Raw genomic sequence first — 24,207 nt, 5'->3', positions numbered from 1 at the left:
TAAGATTCATGGCATATTCCAGCATATTTGAGTCACTGAAGATCCCAGCTGGGAAAGGTGAATAGAAAACATGGGGAATCTACCAGGGGTGTCCCAAGGGTTCACAGGTATCCTGAGGGCAGCTGATAACCTGAGACTTGGCCAAGTGAACTACAGCAGTATGAGGCCCACCCAGAACATGGCCTGCAATAAATCATCATTTACCCAACACTCATACACCAGGGCAACAGAGAGGCACCTCTTCGATTAACATTCACACACAAGGCCAGTATCACTCTGACACTTCACTAATGATCTACTGCTCTAGGATCAAATTGTATGCAGAGAAGCAAGGCCTCAACCTGAGGCCTGTGGCCTCAAGTCCTCAGGGTTGGCAAGTGCTCAGCAGGCAGCCAATCTGGCTTTCAGAGCACAGCTTCCAGAGGTCACCAGTAGAGAGATCACACTTCAAAAGGGGGATAAATACTGAACTATTTGGCTGTCAGGTCCTCCTCCACTGATTCCGGCACGTGCCCCTTCAGAGACCATTGCCATCAACCGAACCTCACAAGAAAAAAATCATCTCCAGCCAACAGGAGTAAAGGGCGCATGCGCAGGAACCCGCCCGCCAACAGCTGCAGGTCCCAGCAGCCCAAGGGTTGAGTTAGTTGCGCAGGCTCTCTGCAAGGCAAGAGTCCTGGGGCGCAGATGCCCAGTGAGGGAGCTGGCGGGAGAAAAGGGAAGAAATGGAGTGGGGCAAGAGGATGATGGAGGCAGGAGACCATCACCATTGAAAGATTTGTACCTTATATTTTTAAATTATTTCTTAAAATAAAATTCTTCATTAAAAACGTGCAGTTCAGGGGCATTAAGGACTTTCACAAGTTTGTGTAACCATAGCCACTCTCTAATTCATAATATTTTCATAATCCCAGAAAGAAACACTGTGCGTGCCTGTTAGGGGTCACTCCCACGCCCACCACCCCGAGGCCCCAGGCAACCATTAATCCCTCTGGTATTGCCTTTTCTGGACATTGCATATAAGAGGAATCATACAATATGTGACCTTTTATATATGGCTGCTCCCACTTACAAGACTGTTTTCAAGGATCATCATCCATGCTGTAAAGTGTGAGTCTTTCCTCCCCAGTTAAGACTGCCTGATACCATATTGTGTGGATACACCATCTTTGTTTATCCACACATCCCCTGTGGGCATTGGGTTGTTTTCACTAGTAATTTCATTCATTGAGAATTTGGGGCTGAAAGTTATGCTCACTCTCTTGATATTTAAGAGATAATGTCAATAATTTGCTCAAGATTAAGAACTACCATTTAACTGGGAATGTGGGATTTGAACTCTGGCATTCAATATTTGGAAGTAATATATTCACACAAGAGAGCACTTAAAAAGATACAAAAGAGTACTCATTGGAAATCCACCCATTCCCTCCAATTTTCCAGCCCCCATCTTCACCACACTTCCCACAGGAGACATTGCCTTTTCCCACTTTTTGGATCCTTCCAGAGATATTTATTTAACCCCAAAATATACGTATCACAATTTTTTGAATAATCTGTCCTACTGATTTGAAATGTCACCTTTATGGCATACTAAATTCCTATGTGTGTTTGCATTTTTCTTCGTAGAACTTGCCTGGCTTTTTTCCTTTTATATTTACCATTGTCTCTACAATATTTTTTATCATCTTTCTAAAACAGTCTTTCTTCTTTATTTATCATACTTAGTAAAATGTCAATGATTTGTAAATATTTGTTGTACTATATTGATTAGGGAATAATAACAAGAAACAATCTGTACATAGTTAGTACAGATTCGATTTTTCTTTTGCAAATTGTTGACCTGAAGTTGCTTAAATTCACAGATGCAGAACCTATGGATATATGAGATCAAATGTACTAACGTCCAGGTTGGCGAACCCCTCTCAGTTACAGCTGCTCTTCTCCTGCTGGCCCACAGTGCTTTGCAGGAATGCCTGCTGGAGCTTTGAAAGACTCCTGTCTCCCATTTCCTCTGCTGCAAGTGCTGCTGCCAGGCAGGTCTAGTGCCTCCTGCTGGTGGTTTGCCCTATCCTCTTGTTCTGAGGTTCCTAGGGAAAACTGGGTTCTCTACTTTTGTGGTAAATGCTATTCCAGGGTTTGGCTTCCTTTCACCTATTTCCATGGCCTCTAGGCCAAATGTGTCTTTCTCTTTTCTTTGTTTGGGGACACTCAAAACTGCACTGCTGCCTGCATCTTTCTGAAATACTGAATAATCTTTTAACATATTTTAAATATGTTAAATTTAGTACACTGTAGTTTTCAGTTCCCTAAAGAAAAGCTCCATTTCCCCCAAACTAGTTAAGACTCTGAGGCAGACTGTGAGTCCCTTCTAACATGGCACCTCATGTTTGTGCTTTCCGTTCATGTTTTGAATGAGAAGTTACAACAACAATCTCAGGGTTCACGGGGAGGGACATCTGGCCACAGGAAGAGGGAGTAGTCTGCTGGACAGGTGGAGAATGGAGACATGTCCTCTAGTCCAAATGTGTGTTTTTCTTTTCTTTGTATCTACTTTCTAAACATGTATGAAAGCAATCTCCAATATGTTCTCCTTCCACTGGTGGAGGGGAGTCAGGGAGGGTGATCTGGTCTATGCAAAATTTCCTTTAGTTAATGTCATCTTTCCAGTTGCCCAGGCCAGAATCCTTTGACATCATTTGACTCCTATCTTTCTCTCCCAACTGCACACTCAGAATATTAGCAAATTCCAAATACCATCTGCCCTCTCTTCAAATTGCATCTAGAACCTATCTATTTCTGAGTACATCCCTTCATTTCTACTCTCGCATAACCCCTAACAATTTCCTGCCTGTCTCTACCCATGTTAGGGGTCACAACCATTTTGTATAAAATGCTGGGTAGATGTCAGTGTTTGTGAGCCAGATTTTCTCTGTCTCTACAACTCCACTTTGCACTTGTAGAATGAATGTGGCCATGCAAAATAGGTAATCACATGGACATTAGTTGTGTTCTAATAAAACTTTATTCACAAAAACAGGTTGCACTGCTTCACTGACTCTGGCTCTGCCTGATCGACTGCTATGATCCCTTCACTCACTGCACTCTAGACCTACTGAGCCCACTTACTGTTCCATGGCTGGATCGCTCTTCTCATCCTTTAAGACTTTTCTCAAATGGAATCTTTTCAATGAGGATTTCTCTGACTATTCTATTTGAAACTGCAATCACCTCATACTTTTTCTCCATGACTTGTGTCTGATTCCCTAGAGCCCACTTCTCCTATAGTGCTCTAAACTTTAAATACACTATGTAATTTACTTCTTTGTTATCTTTATAGCTTATACTCTCCATCACTCCCTTGCCCATCACTAAAATGTAACATACTCAAAGGCAAGAAATTTTCTTGTCTGTGTTGTTCACTTCAATGCGCCCCTTGACTTAAACGGTGTCTAGAACATAGAGGTAATCAAGATAAGTTTGTTGAATGACTGAATAAAAGAATTTTTAAAAGAGTATAAATAGAGTGGCATGCAATTCCTTCTGTCTCACTGAAAGTTATAGTTTTATCCCACTCCTTGGCATATATCCAAAGGATGTAATATCAGCACACTATAGTGTCATGGCTACATCAATATTTATAGCAGTTCAATTCACAATAACCAAGTTATGTAACCAACCTAGGTGCCCTTCAACAAATGACTGGGTAAAGAAAGTGTGGTATATTATGGCATATTACTCACAATGGCATATAACTCAGCCATGGAGAAGAATGAAATTATGGCATATGCCAGTAATTGGATGGAACTGGAGACTATCATGCTAAGTGAAGTAAGCCAATCTCCCCAAACCAAAGTCCAATGTTCTCTCTGATATGCAGATCCCAAAACACAATGTCGGGTAGGAGAGGGAAGAAAAGAAGTTTATATGGATTAGACAAAGGGGATTAAGGAAAGGGAGAAGGTGGGAATAGGAAAGGCAGTAGAATGAATCAGACATAAATTTTCTATTTTCTTTTTTCTTTTTTTATTGGTTGTTCAAAACATTACAAAGCTCTTGACATATCATATTTCACACATTAGATTCAAGTGGGTTATGAACTCCCATTTTTAACCCAAATACAGATTGCAGAATCACTTCGGTTACACATCCACATTTTTACATAATGCCATATTAGTAACTGTTATATTCTCCTACCTTTCCTATCCTCTACCATCCCCCCTCCCCTCCCCTCCCATCTTCTCTCTCTACCCCATCTACAGTAATTCATTTCTCTCCTTGTTTTTTTCCCATTCCCCTCACAATCTCTTATATGTAATTTTGCATAACAATGAGGGTCTCCTTCCATTTCCATGCAATTTCCCTTTTCTCTCCCTTTCCCTCCCACCTCATGTCTCTGGTTTAATGTTAATCTTTTCCCCCTGCTCTGTTCTTAGTTGCTCTCATTATATCAAAGAAGACATTTGGCATTGGTTTTTTAGGGATTGGCTAGCTTCACTTAGCATAATCTGCTCTAATGCCATCCATTTCCCTGCAAATTCCATGATTTTGTCATTTTTTAGTGCTGAGTAATACTCCATGGTGTATAAATGCCACATTTTTTTATCCATTCATCTATTGAAGGGCATCTGGGTTGGTTCCAAAGTCTAGCTATTGTGAATGGTGCTGCTATGAACATCAATGTGGCAGTATCCCTGTAGTACGCTCTTTTAAGGTCTTCAGGCAATAGTCCGAGAAGGGTAATAGCTGGGTCAAATGGTGGTTCCATTCCCAGCTTTCCCAGGAATCTCCAAACTGCTTTCCAAATTGGCCGCACCAATTTGCAGTCCCACCAGCAATGGACAAGAGTACCCTTTTCCCCACATCCTCGCCAGCACTTGTTGTTGTTTGACTTCATAATGGCTGCCAATCTTACTGGAGTGAGATGGTATCTTAGGGTGGTTTTGATTTGCATTTCTCTGACTGCTAGAGATGGTGAGCATTTTTTCATGTACTTGTTGATTGATTGTATGTCCTCCTCTGAGAAGTGTCTGTTCAGATCCTTGGCCCATTTGTTGAATGGGTTATTTATTTTCTTATTGTTTAATTTTTTGAGTTCTTTGTATACTCTTGATATTAGGGCTCTATCTGAAGTGTGAGGAGTAAAAATTTGTTCCCAGGATGTAGGCTCCCTATTTACCTCTCTTATTGTTTCTCTTGCTGAGAAAAAACTTTTTAGTTTAAGTAAGTCCCATTTGTTGATTCTTGTTATTAACTCTTGTGCTATGGGTGTCCTATTAAAAAATTTGGAGCCTGACCCCACAATATGTAGATCAGAACCAACTTTTTCTTGATTTGATATCAAGCTCCTTGATCCATTTTGAGTTAACTTTTGTGCATAGCGAGAGAAAGGGATTCAGTTTCATTTTGTTGCATATGGATTTCCAGTTTTCCCAGCACCATTTGTTGAAGATGCTATCCTTCCTCCATTGCATGCTTTTAGCCCCTTTATCAAATATAAGATAGTTGTAACTTTGTGGATTAGTCTCTGTGTCCCCTATTCTGTACCATTGGTCCACCCGCCTGTTTTGGTACCAGTACAATGCTGTTTTTGTTACTATTGCTCTGTAGTATAGTTTGAAATCTGCTATCGCTATGCTGCCTGATTCACACTTCCTGCTTAGAGTTGCTTTTGCTATTCTAGGTCTTTTATTTTTCCATATGAATTTCATGATTGCTTTATCTATTTCTACAAGAAATGCCATTGGGATTTTGATTGGCATTGCATTAAACGTATAGAGAACTTTTAGTAATATCGCCATTTTGATGATGTTAGTTCTGCCTATCCATGAACAGGGTATATTTTTCCATCTTCTAAGATCTTCTTCTATTTCTCTCTTTAGGGTTCTGTAGTTTTCATTGTATAAATCTTTCACGTCTTTTGTTAGGTTGATTCCCAAGTATTTTTTTTTTTTTTGAGGATATAGTGAATGGGGTGTTTTTCCTCATTTCCGTTTCAGAAGTTTTCTCGCTGATATACAGAAATGCCTTTGATTTATGCGTGCTGATTTTATATCCTGCCACTTTGCTGAATTCATTTATTAGTTCTAGTAGTTTCTTTGTAGACCCTTTTGGGTCTTCTAGGTATAGAATCATGTAGTCCGCAAATAGTGATAATTTAAGTTCTTCTTTTCCTATTTTTATGCCTTTAATTTCTTTCGTCTAATTGCCCTGGCCAGTGTTTCAAGAACTATATTGAATAGAAGTGGTGATAGAAGGCATCCCTGTCTTGTTCCAGATTTTAGAGGGAATGCCTTCAATTTTTCTCCATTCAGAATGATGCTAGCCTGAGGCTTAGCATAGATAGCTTTTACAATGTTGAGGTAAGTTCCTGTTATCCCTAGTTTTTCTAATGTTTTGAACATAAAGGGATGCTGTACTTTGTCGAATGCTTTTTCTGCATCTATCGAGATGATCATATGGTTCTTATCATGTGGTGAATAACATTGATTTCCGTATATTGAACCATCATTGCATCCCAGGGATGAATCCTACTTGATCATGGTGCACAATTTTTTTGATGTGTTTTTGTATCCAATAAATTTTCTATTTTCATATGTGAATACAAAACCAGTGTAACTCCATGTACAACCACAAGAATAAGAAGTTATGCTCCATGTATATATGTCAAAATACATTCTACTATGCTGAACACAGTGGCACACACCTGTAATCCCAGTGACTCAAGAGGCTGAGACAAGAGGAGCAAGAGTTCAAAGCCAGACCCAGAAATGGCGAGATGCTAAGCAACTCAGTGAGACCCTGTCTCTAAATAAAATACAAAAATGGGATGAGGATATGGCTCAGTGGTCAAGTGCCCCTGACTTCAATTTCTTGTACCCAGCTCCAAAAAAATTATATTCTACTATAATATAGAAATAAAAAGAAATAAAGTTTTTTTTAAAAAAGTAATTAGAAATACAAAAAAGTTATAGTGTCTGCATTTAAGCAAGTTTATAAAATAAATGTGTAAACTAAATATAAAATCATAAATCCCTAACCTGAAGTGCACCAAAGGACCCTAAATTTTCTTATGTCATTTAACTACTTTTGACATTCTCAACCTTGAGAATGGAACTTTTACCTAAAACAAAGATCTTGAATTTTTAAGAAATAAATTGTATAACTCATAGCTAACTAGCCAGAAACAAAGGAACAAAATATGTCTAAAATACAACATATTTCTCATGTACACATTTAATCATTAATATTAACAGACACACATATTAAATATCTTTCCAAGCATGCATAAGAATATGTTTTCCAAACTTGTCATTTTTCTTGATGAGATACAGACTTTAAAGAAACTATAGGTGGTGCTCCAAAGCATAGATTAATCTCCATGTTATGGTTTCACTGTAGCTTTTTCTTTTTTTTAAGTTTTATTTAGTTATACATGACAGTAGAATGCATTGATGCACTTTGATATATCATACAGAGATGAGATATAATTTCTCATTTTTCTGAGTGTACATGTTATAGAATCAAATTGATCATGCAGTCACATGCCTACTTCTTAAGGGACAACTTCATCAGGTAATTCCACCTCCAAGTAAAAAGACATAATTTGCATTCTATAATAATGTACAGCTTTAAAATCCAATGCGTTTGAGACACTTCCCTATAAAGTAGCTCATCCCAACTTTTTCTTCCCATGTATTTACTTTTCAACTTCTATCATTTTGTATTCCCAATAGGTTTGCAGCAAACGTTTTACCAGGGTGAACAATTTGTGAACAATTTCATTCCATTTCTCCTTTCAGAGCACCCCCATTCCCTAGTAATGTTCCACATAGGCTGCTGTAGCATTGCAATGCATGCAACTCACCTAGCATCCTCTGGAGGAATTTCCTCAACGTTAAAGTTATTTGTCCTTCTGAGGGCTCTAAGCCCTCATTGATTAAAGCCATAAAACAACAGGAACTGTACTTTTTCATTGCAGATCCATTGGCTAACATGGATTCATGACCATGATAGCTAATTAAGGCATCTAGCCTTGAGGCTTTATGCTTCCACCTCTGACTGCTTTGTGCAGAAGACTTGGCCCCAAGAACCTACCAGTTGGTTTCTCATTGTATATCTTGGTTATCACCATACTTGGCTAGCCCATCCATATAACTGATTTTGGGCACAGTGAGACAACATTTATATCAGATATACTTGAATGACCAGGAAGATGTATTGAATATCCACTGGAGTCCCAAAAGAATGTAGGTGCTGAGAAGGGAGCTGTAAGCAAGTCAGAAAATCTCCTGTCTTTCTGGACATCATATTCTAGTGGACAATGAAAGACAATACACCAACCAAACCATATCAGAGAGAGGTAAGGACTATCAAGAAAACTGAAACAAGACCAACTGATACAGAGTAACTGGGTAGCTCCTTAGAATGGATGGACAGGGAAGTTCTCTCTGAGGAGGTGACATGAATGATAAGATGGAACCAGCCAAGTTAAGAGCACTACAAAAGAACTTCATGAGAGTAATCAGCTGGGCAAAGGTCTGGAATGGAACTGCAGATGTCCTGAGGGTGTGGCTGGAGAGTAGCAAGGAACAAGGAAAGTGGGAGATGAGGTCAGAGAGGCGACAGTGGTTGAATCTAGGTAAAGAGTATGAATCCTAATCCCAAGCCTCATGGGAGGTCATTGGAGGATTTTAGGTATCTTTTCCAGATACCTAATACATGAAGAAGAAAACAGAGACAGGAGTAAGGGCTATTTGCAGCAACTGTGAAGTAGCTGACACTAATAAAATGTGACAATTTTTGGTAGAACCAATGTAGTGTATGGAGGATTGAGGGTTTCCTATCTTTAATAAAACCAAGAAGAGAATATGGAAGGAACTCAGTGACAGATAGTATAGTACACTGAACCAAGATGAGTCCTAGTTATTCTGCTCAGTACAAAATATAGGGATGGAGTTGTCCTTTGGATGATATTCTCAGTACAAAAACTGAGGGTTTCGGTCAGGGGAGGACTTGATGCTACGTTCCAGAGTTTTGGATCAAGGCTCTCTGGGTCCTTCTGACCACATTTTAGACTAGTTTTAGCATGTACGATGATGCTGACACTGCAAGCTACAATTCAATGGATGGAATTATGAAAAAAAATATTGCTAGGAATCCTGAGAATAGGAGAGGGAAACAGCATTTGCCTGATTATAACTGAATGTTGGATCTGAATATTTTACTATGTACAAATTATATTGCTATCAAAAATCATCTTACTGCCTGCTATAAAGTTTGACCTTGAATTTCCCTAAAGGCACACATGTTCATGACTTAGTTTTCACCATGGTACTATAGGGAAAAGGTGGAACTTTTAAGAGGTGGGGCCTAAACCCGGCACAATGTTTTATGTCCATAATCCTAGCTACCTGGGAGGCTGAAGCAGAATGATCTCAAGTTCCAGGCCCCCTGAGCACTAGAGCAAGATTCTGTCTCAAAATAAAATTTTCAAAGTGCTGGTAATGATCCAGGGTTCAAACCCCAGTACTGGGAAATAAAGAGGGTGCCTAGTGGGATAACTTCTGGTCACTGAGTGCATGGGCTTGAAGTGGACAATGGGGCCCAATACCTCCACTTCCCTCCCTTTCTCTCGCTCATTCATCCAGGTCATGAGGTAAGCAGCTTCTTCCACCATACGCACCCTTCCATCATGTGCTGCTTTGCCATCTGACTAAGGACTGAAACCTCCAAAGCTGTGAAACAAAACAAACCTTTTCTCTTTAAAGGTGAATATCTCAGGTGTTTGTTACAGTAACAAAAAGCTGACAATACTCCACATTCCTCCTGGTCTTATACCTACTGCCTTTGAAGGACATGAAAATGACAAAGCTCAAAAACAGTGAGGCCTTTGAAGAAGATGGCGGGGGTGGGGGGAAGAAGGCACCACCTTAATAACAATGATCATTCCCCAATACATCCTTTCCCAGAGACAAGACAATCCCTGGAAAGGAAACAAACATCACTCAATGACAAGACAAACCCGGAAAAGGGCAAGCATTGATCCTTTCCCAATATATCCTTTCTCAGTGGCAGTACATTAGACCCTCCATTATTGTCCTGTAAAACCACTGCTTAGTAAAAAAAATTTTGCAACCTTTTTCCTGAATGCCCACATCTTGTTAAAGTCTTCAAAGGCTAAGTCACCTCCCAGGGTGTTACCCAGACTGCTCCTGTAATGGGTGGCCATTTTCTAACCAGAAAGTTTGCCCATCTGATACCTGACTACACAGCTGAATAAAGGTTTTGATGAATTCATAAGGTCTGCACCTGTCTCCACCATTTTGTGCTTATACCCTTAACCTATAGTAGCTGTGATGTCCCAGAGAACTTATGGAATGATCTGGCTTGCAGATACTCACTGTATGTTCTTAGTCTCATATTACACACAAGTATTAAATAAGTAAGCTATCTGAGGTATGTAACTGAGCTAAAAAAGAAAAAAAAATCTTTAAAAAAGTTTACATAGCCCAAGCCATATCTTTATACTGCCAAACATTCCACAATTCCTTCTCAGCTAAGCATTACCCCACTCAGGCACACAAAAAAATTATATTCCATAATTAGCACTGAAAGAGATGGGGAAAATAGGTTTATAACTGCAATATGTATTTTTATATATGAGCAATTTTTTTCTATATATGCACTAACTAAGACTGGAGGATACAAAGAGAGATTCTTAAGCAGGAATGCTTGATAATTATCAAAACAAACTATCAAGAGGAACTGCCAGAGTCAGAAGTTTTTAGTTAATTTAAGGCCAACAGATATTCCTAACCTATACAGGTAGGCTAGATGTTTGCTAGTATGATTATCCAGCCCTAAGTACCAGAAATAAAGGGTTCTCTACGAGACATGAAGGCTGTACCAGTAAAAATTTTACAAGATCAGATGAAACTGAGTAGCATAACTACATCTCATGGGGATGGACATCTGCAACATTAAAAGTTAAATGTTGTGTTTACATTCCTGATAACTCTACAGATGTTGAAGATTTACATTCCTATATAAAGGCCTTGTCTACTCTGGCCTTATCATGGGGACATCTTCTCAAGTCTTCACACCTCGTAGTGAGAAATATTAACTTCTGTTGTCTTCATATTCATTGACATGTTCCAGAGACTGCAATATTTGTTCAGTACTCATGTTTTTGGTTTCTCCTTCATAGAACCACCCATTCCCAGAAGACTTTACAACCTGTTCTTCCGCAACCAGACTTCAATCTGACTAGAACTCCAAAGCTGTTTGCCCCATCCCACATCACGCCCCCTCTTAGCTCCAAAGAAGCCACAACAGTTGTCACTCCTTTTTTCTTACAACAATGAAGCCAGAAATAGACAGTCAATATAGATAGGTAAATCCAGTCAGGTTGGATCAAGGAGGCCAGTTTTGGGTGAGTCTTGGAAGTTGGGGACTGTCACCTAAGGGATTAAAATTCCTTCAGAGCTCTTCCTCTACCCTACCAAAGATTTCAAAGAGACATAAAAGAGAAGGGGGGAATGATGAACCCAGCCTAATTTCATTTTAAGATTGGAAGCCATCAGATCACAAAGTCATGAAAAGTTAATTTCTGTTTTACCATAAATTACTACAATTTCTAACCTTGTTTGGAATTTCTGCCCATGCCTTGACCTCACCCATGCCTGGCTTTCTGTGGCCAGATAACAACCCTCTCTAAAACCTTAGTGGCTCCTCATAATTCCTGGCTCCCCCCGATCAGATAACCTATTATGAAACCTCAGTGGTGTCTCATAAATTCTGATGTTGGAATTTGAATTTATTCCCTACATTGAAATGTTAAGCCATGTACATCATTAACCTACTATCTGCCTTTGTATTTTCCTTGTCAAAATCCTGTTATCTGTAAGTTCTCAAGACACCCCCATTTGCAACTTTTTATTCTAAAACTGTGTTGCTAGAGAGATGGGGTCTAGTCTGCAGTTTAGGGACATAGAGTCCTGGACAACTCCTATGTACACTTTAATTGATTCATAATTGGAGTCGTGGTCTTTTCTTTCCATTGTACTCTTTTCTTTCCATTGCAGTCTTTTCTTTCCATTGTGGTTTAACAGGGCATGGTGGCACTACTGTGTAATTCCAGCAGCTTGGGAGGCTGAGGCAGGAGGATCCCGAGTTCAAAGTAAACATCAGAAACAGCAAGGTGCTAAGCCACTCATGAGACCCTGCTCCTAAATAATATATAAAGGTAAGGTTGGGAATGTGGCTCAGTGGTGGAGTTCATCCCTAGTACCTTTCCCCACCAAAAAAAAGCTTACCATAAAGGAAAATGATTAAATCCATAGTTTTACTCCCCAAAACCAGCTGACCAGCTGAGTGTGTGTGTGTGTGTATTTGCCAACTCAGTCCTGACTTACTTTATAACACTCATAAGAGAAGTCAGTGAAAAAAAACACTCTCCACAAGTTCAAAAGCAAAGGAGTTTTTTAGGTGAAGTTGAGCTGAACAGAGACACACCTCTTCCTTGGGTGCACAGCATAACTCACCACAAGAATTTTTCCAAATGCCTTTCTTTACTTTTCTCCAAAAATCCATCAGGTTAAGTTAATTCACAAAACTTTACCATAAACAATCATCAATGGAAAAACATGCAATATGTCTAACAATGTTGGATTTCTTTAAACTATGACCCAAAACAGTGAGCTGAAAACCCAGAGCCGAAAAGAGCCATCTATACACTTTGAACATATTAATGGGTGACAAAATCAGGTTATATGACATAAAACAAAATCAGAATTAAGATCTTTATCTTATAGAATTCATGACAGATGGGGCTGGGGATGTGGCTCAACTGGTAACGCACTCGCTTGGCATGCGTGCGGCCCGGGTTCGATCCTCAGCACCACATACAAAAACAAAGATGTTGTGTCTGCTGAAAACTAAAAAATAAATATTAAAAATTCTCTCTCTCTCTCTCTCTCTCTCTCTCTCTTTAAAAAAAAAGAATTCATGACAGATTCTGGACTTTCTACCTAGCTAATATAAAATAAGCAATATATATATATATATATATATATATATATATATATGATAATTATGTATATAAATTGATATTCATATATATACATATACATATATATATATATATATATATATATAGAGAGAGAGAGAGAGAGAGAGAGAGAGAGAGAGAGAGGGTGCACAAGCTAGGTTCAGTGGAACATGGCTGTAATCCCAGAAACTCAAAGGCTGAGGATGGAGGATCTCAAGTTCAAGACCAACCTCAGCAACTTAGAAAGCCCCTAAGCAATATACTGAGACCCTTTCTCAAAAGAAAAACAAAAAGGGATGGGGATGTAATGCAATGGGAAAGTTTCCCTGGTTTAAATTCCCAGAAAATGCACCTCCCCTCAAAATTTAATTGCCCCTTTTATAAACACAGAATGAGACCTAAATGTGTTGAATTGTTTCTGAAAAAAATAAAATTTTTTTAAAAATCCATGTTAACCATTCTTTTTTTTTTAATTTTTTTATTGATTATTTAAAGCATTACATAGCTCATGTTAACCATTCTTTATTTACCCTCTCTTTATGTTTTCCTAATGTTCTAACTATTCTCCTGGTCTTCCAAGCATGCAACACAAAGAATGTGAGAAGCCCAAGATTCTATAGTGGCTGTTTGCATGGGGGAGGAAGTCACAATAACAGCCACACTGGATCTACTTAAATAAGAAGAGAGAAAGGATCTTCAGTGCCTCTCACATATGAAAGAGGCTGATGGCAGGATGTCTACATGATCAAAGGGAGCTGTCTGCAACAAATTATAAGTTAAAGCAGTACAACAAACTCCAGAAGAGGAAAACTTTACAGTCAGCTGGATCTTCCACTATTCTAGATTATGCTTCTATTATTCAGAGTTCATTTTTGTAAGAATCAGCTCACAGAAAAGAAGACCCCTGCTCCTGAATTCAAAAGAAAGTAATATTGATGAGTATATGAAGGCAGAATCAAGGATTGTCCATGAAACAATGTCTACAATGAAGAGGGGTGCGGGAAGGAGAGCAGAAGAGAGTTACCAGTCCCACCTGGCCTAGCTAAGCCCAAAGAAAGTAGGAGTCAAGGAGAAATCTTGGACCACATCATTCCCCAGAGAACGCACTCAAGGAACTTCACCCTAGGGCTGAGATTGTGGCTCGATGGTAGAACATCAGCCTAGCATCTGTGAGGCAATAGGCTCAACAGATTACATAAAAATAAACCAATGAAAGAAAAGTATTCTGTCTTCTAAAACTAAAAAAATAAAACAACAACAAAAAAAACCAACTTTTTGACTAACCCCTTTCTTAATCCTTGAAAACTGCAGTAACTTCACAAATCAAATCAACTTCTATGGTTCCACAATAACTATACTTGCTCAACCTAGTTGTCTCTTTCTTCCATCTCCAGGGATATTAACAGTATCTGTTAATACAGAAATGTATACACTATTACCTCTTATACTGTGAAATATAATTTATAACATATTCATAATATTTTAATGAACATTTAGAAGGAACACTGAGATAATATCCCAAACACAAGAGCCTGGGGGAGGGATGAGCCTGGGGTGAGCCCATTATGTCCCTGTTGTAGAGTTTCACCTTTCCAGAACTGAGCCATTTAGTTTCTATTACTACTCTCCTGTCACTTTATCCACCCAATCAACTCTCTTGTCATTTTCTCTACCCAATCCCACCTTCTTGTTGGGAATTTGACCGCCATATTGGCTACCTTATACCACTAAACATCGAGTTTTGTGACATCATTCTCCAACCAAACCTAATGCCACCTGCTAGAATCTTAGGTTTGCCATGCAGTTGTAAACAAATTTGGAGCATGCAAGTGACCAGTGACCAGTAACCAGTCATCATAGTGGCTGGTGGCCAGTGAACAGTGACCTGTGAAATCCATACTGGGAAACAGCCTCAGCCACCTCAGCATGGACATGTTCTCAAGAAAAACAAGGTTGGTTGGGATGGAATGTGGAAGAGAACCAAAGATTTTAAATCAACAGACAGCACAGAGTGATCTGCAAAACATGAGGCTGGTTTAGAGAATGTTTAGAATAACCAACTTGCAAGGAAACTAAGACTTGAATTAGGGCATTACTGGGGTAAGCACTTTATCAGAAAAGTCACACTTGGCTGTTAGTTTTTCTATGACCTCTTTGAACACACATGATGTTGACAGTTTCAAATGAAAAAAATTTTTAAAGTATGTTTTAGAAATGATTCTTTCTATAAATATATAAAGAAAGTGATTGTAGACAGGGCTGGGGCAACAGCATTCTCCATGTCCTATTTTACTTTGATTTTTGAACTACATGGATTTTGAAAAACTAATGTGCCCTAACCTGTATCAGAAGGACAAATTCCTTTGTGTGACAGGTAGTTTTCGAGCAGAACCTATTTTTCATCTTTCCAAGAGTTTTCTTTCTAAAATAGAATACATACAAAGAGTCATTAATGGTTTTTAAACCTAAGAACCAAAAGAGAGAACTATGGAAGAATCAAAAGTCAATTCCACATCTCTAATTTCCATATTTGTCTAATATTATGAAGTCTTTTTGGTTTTTCTGTATATCAAAGAATTATTTTAGGCTGGGGGAGTAGGTCCGTGGTGAGGGTCATGCTTAACATCCTAAAGTCCTGGTTCCACTTCCCAGCACCAGTAACCATCAAAAAAAAATAAATTTAAATTTATTATTATATTCTATTGGTGGTGGTTTTTTCAGACTTTAGGGATAACATTTTCTTGTTAAAAATAATTATAAAGTAGAATTTCAGGACAAATATAAATTACATGATCATTTTGAAGAATTTTCTTTGCCTATTTATAACTGAAATGTTTATCAGAAAACATTATATTAATTGAAATATCTACCTACTGGCATTCATATCTTTTACTTTTTAGGGGTAATAGAGGAAGATGAACAAGAACAGTTGATAAAATTACTTTACACTTCTTGTTTTGTTCTCTATTTTGTAAAAAAAAAATTCACTTTTTTCCTTCGTTCTTTCCTTCCGTTTCTTTCTTCCTTTGTTTCTTCTTCTTTCCAGTCCTGGGTAATGAATGCAGGGATTGAAACTAACCAGAAATGCTACCACAATCTATATCCCCATCACATTTTGTTGAGCTTCTGAGACAGGATCTTGCTAAATTACCCATGGTGGTTTTGAATTCCTGGGTTCCAACAATCCCATAGCTTCAGCCCTTGAATGCTGGGACTACAGGCCCACCCCACCATTCATAATGGAGTTTTGCTTCAGTTTTTGCTTTTGCATGTGGTGGGAAAGAAGTTGGTTTGGATTTTGCTTTTCTACAGTTCTAGGGAATGAACCTAGAGTCATTTTAATACTGAGCTACATCCCCTGCACCCCTTCCATTTTTATGGACACAATATCTTTATTCATTTTTGTGTGGTGCTGTGGATCAAACCCAGTGCCTCACATGTGTAAGACAAGTTCTCTACCATGGAGCTGCAGCCCCAGCCCTTTTAAAATTTTATTTTGATAGTGTCTCACTAAATAGCCAAGACCGTCCTCAAACTTGCAATCCTCCTACCTCAGGCTCCTGAGTAGCTGAGGTTACAGGTGTGTGATACTGCAGCTGGTTTCATAATCCTTTTTATTGAAATATGCTTTTTATTGAAATACATTCTGGCTCCCTATGTGTTCACTTCTCTTAATTTTGCTGCTTATGTTGGCTGATAGGAGTTTCTCTGTCTATATGTACTTCATAGAAATTTATTGAAAACCACCTTCAATGGTGGGCAGTGTTTTGGTTAACAGCATTCAGGAAAATAAACTAGAAACATTCACTTTCCTAATACTGTATGCATGATAATAGATCATTGTTTATTAGAAAATCTGCTATGCTTTGATGTTTGCTACATATCTAAAATTTCACTAGTACCTCTGTATTCTTTGTAGTTCTGTGCTGTTTTTCACTTTTTGCCTTTCTATCTTTCCATAACTTACTATGTATTCCCCCATGCGAACCTTCACTAATATATCACTTTGGTTCACAGATGAATTATCACTCCTACCATTATTGTAACCACTTTCCAGATTGGACACCTAAAACTCAGAAAGTTTAAATAATTTTTTCTTCCAGGAGGCATTTCTTGAGAAAGTTACTCTCAGGTATTCATTTTGATGTAGAATTAGAAGCCAGGCTCAAAGAGGGTAAAGAAAGACCCATTAAATGTACCATCTGGATAGTAAAACTGAACCCTAGAAAATGGTATGTGATTTGCACAAGCAAACTGAGACACTAAAAATAGTAGTGGTGATACCAGAACTGTTTTATCTGAACAGGGGAAAACAAAATTCTTTTCTCCTGACTTGTGCTCTTTGTCTAGAGCACAGAGTCCCAGCAAGGGAGAAATTTTCTATGACCCCTTACTGATATTGAACAAGTCAATCTTATTTCTCTGACCCTATTTTGTCACTTACAAACTGTTAGTGTTAAGTGTTCTCAAAGTTCTAAAATGCTTCAGTTCTAGGGTATATTCATAAGTCAATACTATTGTCCACTCAAAGGAAAGATAGGGGGGAGAGAAGGATGCTGTTAGTGAACAAATGAGTGAAGCAAACCACTTGGGTCCATGGTGCCCAATTGGACAGAAAAGAAAGTTGATCAGAAGAGTACCAAACTTCTCCAACACTTGCAGCCAACCTAAATGGTTTCATTTGGGGTATCTCAATGATTTCTAATATTGGAAGCATTCTGACTGCCACAACCTCAGGATGATATTCATCCTCAAATATCGTAAGAATCTTCCTGTCAATATTTTCACCTCCCTCTTGCTTCCTACAGAAAATTTCCAAAATTTTTCTTTACATGGAACTGCACATTCTCTGCAATTCTCTATTCCTGTGGCAACCAATGCAGCTTCCATTACAGGAAGTGTCTGCAACTTCTCCAGAGCCTCTGCTCCAGCTGCCACTTCAGTATGGTTACTGCCCTCAACCTGTGGCACCTCCTTCCAGCCACTCGTGGGCAGTGCCTACCTTTATAAACATTCTAGCACAGACATGGTGTCTGGGGTTACTGGCCAGAACCAGATGCCCATGCCATCTGCCTCCTATCCAATATTTCTGAGTGGTATATCCCAAGAAGTGCTGAAAAGAGCTCATCTTCACTTGAGGATTTTAATCTGACTCTCACTGAACAGGACACAGCAGGTTCTTCCACTTCTATCACAGTCCAATATGACAAAACTTCCAATACCAATGTCATGGTCTCTGTGTATACATCACTGTCTGCCAGGTTTGTCCAGGTGACACCATCGCAGATTCCAAGTCAGGGACATAGCCTTGCACCTCCCTACCAAGAAGGAAGCCAGGTCTACTACTATGATCAAAACTCTCTGGGGACTCTGCTCTCTGGAGAACATGGCCCCTGCCTGCAATCCTATGGCTCTGTGCCATATGCAGGAAATTGGGCCACTGCCCCTCAACCAGAAATGGTGACAGTGCTGAAGAAGGTTCAGCCCACAAATGTCTACCATGGGATCTACTACTCTCTCTCTGTTCAACCTATCATAGAAACAAATTTTCAAGGGAGTACAAACACCAGGACGGGGAAGAAATAAGTACAGCATTCGAAATGAGGGTCCAGTTTCCAGCTGGTCGCTGAGGGTCCAGAGATCCTTAGAATTATGTCCTGAGATTTTAACCACTATCCCCTTCTTCAGCACTCCCAATCTCAGTCTCTATGAGAATGCAGGACACCATAATAGCCACCTACCATACATTTAGGAGACCTCCAGGAGTACATTGATGGAAGCTACTTTTCACTGCATTGGCAGATTGGTCCACCTACATCACCACATTATAATTTATTTCCCTTGTTTTTCTTTGGTCTCCTAGGAAAATACTTCAAAATGTACCATGGTACTAAGAGTTTAACTGTTCCTTAATTTACTGCAGGACTTAAACTTTGTATTCAGAGATTCTGTCCAAAACTCTGTCCTTTCACATATAGTTCATGAGCAACAGTTCCACCCTCTCCTAGTTCATGGTGTTAAGTGTTCTCACACTCTGCGGAGAGGGGCGAGATTTGAGAGGCCCCTATATGAGCAGGAGAGACTTCATGAAACAGTTTTTCTGTATTTCCCACAGAGTAGGCAAATGCTCTACCTTTGAGCCATGGTGCCATTATGATGTGCCAGCCCAAAAGTAAGACATCAAGTGATCATCTGTAACTAACAGGCACCTCCTAACAGAAGCCCGTCCATGGTCCATAAAAACTGCTACTAGAAATGCCTTCACCACAGTTGGAAGGTTCCCTAATTAGAGTGTTTCTGCATAGAGGGAGCATCCAACTTACAATCTTTCTTCATTCCTTCCTTTGCAGTGATGGAAACTTTCCTAGGGATGGAGGCTTCCTTGGGATTGCAACCTCCCAGACATTTTGTCTGCTACAACCTCCAGAATTCCCAAATCCTACAGTAATATAAAAAGCCAAATACTTGAGAGGAACTCACAAACTAAACATGGGGACATTTCAGTAATAACTCCAGTCCAGAGTTCTACTACTTTCTGGACATTGCCTCCAACTCAAAGCCAGGAACAAATTGTAAGAAACTAAATGAGATTAAAACCATGCTTTCAAAGCCTCTGGATGCCTACAAGTTTACCACGAAAAACCAGGATCCTCCACTATTCCCTTTAGACATTACTTAAATCCACCAGCTGCTGGCCTCCATTTGTCTTCTGGACCAAGGGGAGAAGCCACATTCTGAAAATATCCATCTGGGAAACAACAGCCTGAGTCTTGAGGACCAAGGCACACTTGAAAATGGGATTGAATCTAGCAGTGGTTTCGCAGATCTCACTGCCCTGGTAGAGGATATTCACCATCCTGAGCTTTTCAGTTCCTTGAAAGACTTTGACCAAACTGAAAGTCCCACAAAAAAAAAATCCAATGACACCAGAGCCATCATGGTGAATCAGGGGCAAGAAAATTCAAGTGTCATAAAGGGTCCTAGTCCTCCAGTGAGGAACAACAAACATAAAGCCTAAGAGTGTCCTGATGGAACTCCTCAGGCCAAAAGGTAACCAGAAACCTAGAGTGTGCATTAGAAGAAGTTGTTCACAGGAATGCAGACAGTAGTAGGGCCCATGTGCACACAGCCAAGCACTCTAACAGCAAACCTAAGAAAGCTGCATCCAGCAGGAATGGCAAGGCTAAGGACCATGGGCAGGAGAAGACCAAGAAGACCAGAGAAAACAACTCCAGGAAAGCCCAGGAGAATAAGCAGCCAGTCAAATAAGTCAAAGCAGAAGAGAAGCCAACCGTGCCCAAGATGAAGCAGAAGAGAAACCAACCTGAGCTTTGCCAAGAGACCTTTAAAAAGCCTCAGGAGGGGCCGAGTTTTACCTCAGTGGTAGAAGGCTTGCTTAGCATATGTGAGGCACTTGGTTCTGTCCTCAGCACCACATACAAATAAAATGAAGACATTGTGTCCATCTACAACTAAAAAAATGTTTTAAAAACATTAGGAAAAATGAGTTACTTGGGGGATTATGCTCAATGGGAGCAGATGAGCCTGATTCCTACCTTAGGAGCTCTACATCCACAAGAATAGCACTTACCCAATAACAGCATCCACCTGCTGGACTCATTCACTGTTATATCCCTAACACCTAGAACCAGCTGTTCAATCAGTATTTATCAAAATGTTGAATTGACTGGATTTTGTCCTGTATTGGCTCCTGCCAGGACCTGACCAATACTCTATGCCCTCTGTTTGACCAGTATCTGCAATGCCTCCATTTCTTTAGGCATAATCTACCACACTCATATCCTGAAGGGAAAGAGTCAACAGAGAAGTAGATGGGGTACTGTTTACCTTAGGTGTGATCTACTATGTGCTGTGTAAAACTGTCTTCCCAGATACTTCTGCAAGGGATCCATGAGTTAAATAGTGAAGCCTTGCATTGGCATACATGTTAGTGTTTATTGGGGATGGGAGGGTGACCTACAATGTGCTTTCAGTCATCTTAAAGCCAATGACCACACAGTCACTTTAGGAAACCCCAAGAGATATATACACAATTATGTTTGGCAGGAAAAAGGCACTGGAGCTGGTACACCTGAGCTGGATCTTTAAGTTATACTTTCACAAATAGGTTACCATAGAACAACCTTCCAGGGAGCTACCAAATAAATTTTTCAGAAAGTGTCCTCAGAGATAAGCTTTAAAACCAAAGAATAAACTTTCAAGGTGGTGACATACAAAATCTCCTATGACATAATGGGTAGCAGGCCTGCTGCACCTTACTGGAAAAAAAGGTGAGTACAAATTCAATCACATGCATACCTACAAGTAGAACATGGCACTCTATTTGCACTTGGGTATATAAACACCTTTTCCTGGTTTCAGGGGCTGGAACTTCATCATGCAGGTGTCTTTGTGAACCCATTGCTTTTGCACTATTGAAGCACGTCAGTGATCCCCACCCAGAAGACTCCTGCCATAATTAAGCTTCTCTTTGTCAGATCAGCAGGATGTCTGCAGAGGATACTGAGGTTGGTACTTTCCTCTTTTTTTTAAAATGCCAGGTTTGCACACAAAAGGTGTGACAGAGTAGTCTGAAAGCTTCTTATTTAAAAAAAAAAGATTTTTATGTTTTCTTGGTAAAAACTGTGAAACCTGTGACTGTCTAGAAGATAGAATGAAACTCCATTGGTATATGAACCTCCTACCGACCCCACTGGACTCCAATGGGTAGAAAATTAAGGGAATTTCTATCATCTGTGTTCAGAGGAAGAATTCTTAGGCATGAGCCACTTCTGAACCCTGCAATTAATAAATCTGCTTCCTGAAAATTGCTTAGGTGTCCGGCCTCTTCTGTCTTAATTCAACATAACACTTTCAACACATCTTATAAGTATTATTATAGTCTTACATTCTCTTCTAAGTAATAAGTCACTCCATCAATAATACCTCAGGCTACAAATTTGGGGTAGAAAATTACACAAGCTGAAAACAAATGCAATGTCCTGGGTTTCAATCCCTGATTCGTATAGGAAGTCGGCTGTTTTACTTGAATCAGCAAATCCTCTTTGAATATGAGGTTTATGTGAGTGTAACAGAGGGGAGATCTCTTGGGAAACACCTACCCAAAAGCAAAATGATTTTAAAAAACAGAGTCAGCAGGATCACTGGTTTCTTTTAACTACTGGGGTTCACTTTCTTCCAGATCTATTTTCCTTTAAAAGCTAGGCATTGTAGAGCTTCCTCCACTGGTCAGATTTTGCAGGAGTTGATTCTAGCCCCACTCACCAGCTTCTCACCCCTGGTCATAAATCCTTGGGAGCATAATTGACAGATTGGTAAAATGACAGATTGGTGTTAGTGGGCGTGCCACCAGGCATCATCCTGGAAGAAAGGAGATAAAGGGTCTTAGATGTAGTGTGCAGGAATTTTGAACATGGGACTCTGAAAGGAGCAGCTGCTGTGTGTCCTCTACACCACCCACTGTGCATGAGGCCATTTAAGGCTCTGGTCTCCTTGGGTTGTCACCTGACCAGCAAGGTCCAGCTCTATCCTGGCTACTTCATATGAAAGACCTACAACCTTAGGTGATTTTTCCCAGGAATGACAGTTTGGGCTTGAGTGCCTTCAAGAAGGGCACTCCAAGCACTTGTAGATGCATCCCTCTCTACTGTAAACGCCCCCTCTGCTCATTCCTGTCGCTTCCTTTCACTGCCTCCACAATACATTTTATCAATGAGGCAACTTGGGGACATTTTAGATTCGCAAGAGGCTTTGTGGGAGATGCAGTGCCTCTGCATCTCTAGCAGTTCCCCAGCTTTTCATGACCATGAGGGGGGTTTAGAGGGAAAGTTCTATGAAGGAAATGTGACTTGAATATTGAGGAAACCACGTCAGAGAACTGGCATAGAGATGACAAACTCTAGGAAAGGGATGGAGTAGAAAACACAGAAACAGTGGCTAGATAAATGAAGAAAAAGGTGCGGATTCCCAGGGGCACTGTAATCCCGACTAAAGAAAAAAATATGTGGAGGAGGAGATAAGATGGAATTATGGAAAAGACAAGAAAGAGACAGTTGACTTTGGGCTCTGAATTATAAGATGAATTATATAGCTGGTACAACCTAGAGAGTGCTGGCTAGGGAATACTACATTTTAATGCATGTCAAATACCCACTTTTCTTTTGAAGATTATGGAAACTAATGAAACTCTCAAGAAAATCTGGAGTCTAACAGTCTAACTGGAAAGATTGTAAAATTACTGGAGTTTAGGACACATGGAAAGAAAACTTCCAGACTGGGAACCATGCCTCTTCCCCACATTCAAAACTACTTTGTGCCCCTGTTATTAAATGAGTGCTTAGTTTTTGAATATAAATAAATTGTTATTTTAAGATCTAAATTCCAAGCTGATATGGTGGTACCTTCCTGAAATCCCAGCCACCCACCCCCCAACCCACACCTGGCAAAAGCATTTGATGACTGGGATATGTGGTCATATCAATCAGTGGCATAAGAAATATGAATGGGTTTCACTTATAACTAGAACTAAAGATAATGTTTCTCAAACTGGTTTAAAAAAATAAAGTAAAATTCAGCTGGGCCTGGTGCCTGTCATCTCAAAGTCCCAGGAGACTCAGAAGAATCACAAGTTTAAGGCCGACCTCAACAACTGAGCAAGGCCCTGAGAAACTTAGAGAGATTCTATCTCAAAAATAAAACATAAAATGGGCTTGAAATGTAGCTCGGTAGGAAAACATACCTGGGTTCAATCCTTACTGAATAAAAAATTAAATAACCTTGCCATGAAAATGAGGCACAATGTTTTAGACTGAAAGAAATAGTGGTTTAGTGAGCAGTAATAATTATGAACATTCATTCCCAGACAAGTTTCCCTAACCAAGTTTGGACACAAATATGAAAAAGTATAGCACAGAAAATGTCAGTTACTCAGATTAAATTAAAATAACCACACATAAAGTCACTTAACAATCCTCCTGTAAGTTAACAGAATGTGCTCTTACAGGTACTGGGATAAATGCAAATAGGTAGCCGAGAGGAAAAACGATGGAAGAAATACAAGGTACTGTACCTACTTTTATGATGCTCTAGGCAGAGCAACTTAATGATAGCGAATGACTACTTGAGGGTAGAACTGA

General features: G+C 39.6%; 2 pseudogenes across 2 annotated transcripts in view; both read left to right on the top strand.

Moving 5' to 3' along the window:
• Nucleotides 1-24,207, top strand: part of LOC308632773 (centromere protein I-like) — a 358,828-nt pseudogene that overhangs the window by 254,574 nt on the left and 80,047 nt on the right. The window lies entirely within an intron of this gene.
• Nucleotides 16,976-24,207, top strand: part of LOC308632399 (uncharacterized protein C2orf78-like) — a 30,835-nt pseudogene continuing 23,603 nt past the window's right edge. Inside the window, exons 1-3 of the transcript in view lie at nucleotides 16,976-18,608; nucleotides 19,402-19,991; nucleotides 20,102-20,392. The product of the transcript in view is annotated as an uncharacterized protein C2orf78-like (transcript). The remainder of the gene's footprint in view (nucleotides 18,609-19,401; nucleotides 19,992-20,101; nucleotides 20,393-24,207) is intronic.

Source organism: Spermophilus citellus (assembly GCF_964194105.1).
Source record: "Spermophilus citellus genome assembly, chromosome: 13".
Classification (NCBI taxonomy): Eukaryota; Metazoa; Chordata; class Mammalia; order Rodentia; family Sciuridae; genus Spermophilus; species Spermophilus citellus.
The sequence above is the reverse complement of the archived record's forward strand: the minus strand, read 5'-3'. Positions and strand labels throughout refer to the sequence as shown.